Source organism: Rattus norvegicus, chromosome 7, assembly GCF_036323735.1.
Source record: "Rattus norvegicus strain BN/NHsdMcwi chromosome 7, GRCr8, whole genome shotgun sequence".
Taxonomy (NCBI): Eukaryota; Metazoa; Chordata; class Mammalia; order Rodentia; family Muridae; genus Rattus; species Rattus norvegicus.
In genome coordinates this window covers 6,901,214-6,903,279 of record NC_086025.1, presented here as the reverse complement: position 1 = coordinate 6,903,279, position 2,066 = coordinate 6,901,214, and the positions used below count along the sequence as shown (strand labels likewise).

The window sequence follows — 2,066 nt, the reverse complement described above, 5'->3', positions numbered from 1 at the left end:
AATTTAAAATTTTCACACTAATGTACAGAAATAGCACTTACTATTAAATAAGACAAAAACAATTGATGAACAAATAGAACAAATAATAAAATATACTCAATATCTCTTCTGGAAAATAGTCCTCCCACTCTTATGATCCAAGGACCAACTCTCCTGCCTGCTATAAATGTGAAATGATGAGGCAGAGGTGTGTCACTGCCCAGTAGACAAGAGGCAGGACCAGCTCTCCCACACTCATACACATAGGTCAGTTGTCACCCATTACCCAGCCATTTGGGTCAGTTCTACTCTTCCGCCTAGTTAAGTTCACGGAATGCTCTCCCACTTTAATGACCCATTTATGCCAACTCTCCTGCCAGACTTTGATGGTGACGACAAAAGATGGGGTAGGGGATCCCTCTCATACTTGTGCAGAGAGGCTTGCTCACCAACAGCCCACACATCAAGTCCCAACTACACTGCAAAAAGAGGTGCATGGCTTGCTCCCCCAAGTTCTGCAGCAGGTGAGGGGCAGGGGCAGGTCTCCCATTTTGACAGCCCAGCTCTTCTTTGTGTCAAAGGTGGCAACTGGCAGCAGGCTCAGGAAGATTTTTTTTTCTGGTCCACATCACTGCCCAGATGAGTGGTAAGAACAGATTTCCCACACTGATATCCCCAGAGGTTGGCTCACCTGCAACTCCCAGGGGCTCTTCTGAGTACAGCAGCTGGCTAGGAGCAAGGCCAGCTTTCCCACAGTGCTCAGATGGGGATGGAACCAGTTCTGCATAGCCCTGAGATATCAACATGTCCCCAGGTGGCAGCCCAGACCAGGGGAATCTGCCTGGCTCTTGGTGGTAACAGATCCCTACTGCCTCAGGGCCAGAGACCCAGATGTGGCAGCACAGGCTAGGACCCCACCATGGTTCCAGGTGGCCAAACTGTCTACTCATAATCTTCATAGTGCCCATGCCCTTCTGTTTCTCTTTCATTCCTCCATCACTTACTTGCTCCTCTTCATGGTCCCTGGAGTCTCTGAGTGTCTGGAGTCATATCAGGAGTGGACTCAGGAGTGCTATGCACTGCTCATGCATTATGCACCTTGCAGGGGCCATCTTGGGCATGATCTGAACCCCACCACCCAGGGCTCCAGTATGGCCAACTGGTGGTCTGTCTCAAGCTAGTTTCCTGTCTAGGCCCCATGGCACCAGTCTGATGGTCATCTCATGCTTTCTCATCACCTGGCCCCTCCATGTGACCACACGGAACAGTCCTTGGTCTTCGACTCACTGCCACCGGGACTCATAGTCTCAAGTTCGGTTCTTCTAGCCTCTAGCTTGCTCTTGGTCATGAGAATTGTCTGGGCTTACCTGGCTCCAAACTGGTCGTCATCTCAGGATAACTCCTTGTCCAAGCCTCCTGGCGCTGAATTGATACTCTCAGGCTTGCTCTTGTTCAGGGAATGTTAGGGTATTAATCGTTCAGATATTCATAGATCAGAACACTGAATGTAGAAATAGCCTTTCTCCTCTCTTTCACTTACATGTGATACAGCAGTCACAACTGCAACACTTCTAGAAGCAGGCAGAAAATACCAAATTTTAAAAATGTATAATATGCTAAACTCTTACTCTCTGTCATTTGACAGATGCCATCTGCCATGTCTACACTAATACATATATATATACATATACATATATATATGCATACATACATATGGAGAGAGAGGTGAAGATGATAGAAATAGAGGTCAAATAAGATTAAATATATTTGGGAACTGTAAAACCATTCTATATGACCCTCTTGCTACTATAACTATTATGTATTTACTTTTATAAATATGTATTAGTTTAAAATTTTAATTTTTTAATTTAAATATTCTATTTGATGCTTTGTGTTTTTAAATTAGCACACTAGTAGTAGTGTTCCTTCCTACTTCTCTCCCAACTAACCCCAACCTGTACCCTTTCTTCCCAACTAGTTCTCCTTTTATGTTATATATATATATATATATATATATATGTATATATATATTCTTCTATGTCTTTAAAGCCTCTTTTCTAGCCTGTAGACCTGTTTTCCTGTTTTCT

The 2,066-nt window shown here is 44.0% G+C and overlaps 1 pseudogene; it reads right to left on the bottom strand.

The window, feature by feature from the left end:
• Positions 1 to 1,437: 1,437 nt before the first annotated feature.
• LOC120093999 (small nucleolar RNA SNORA17) lies at positions 1,438 to 1,558 on the bottom strand (annotated as a pseudogene).
• Between the last annotated feature and the right edge of the window lie 508 nt (positions 1,559 to 2,066).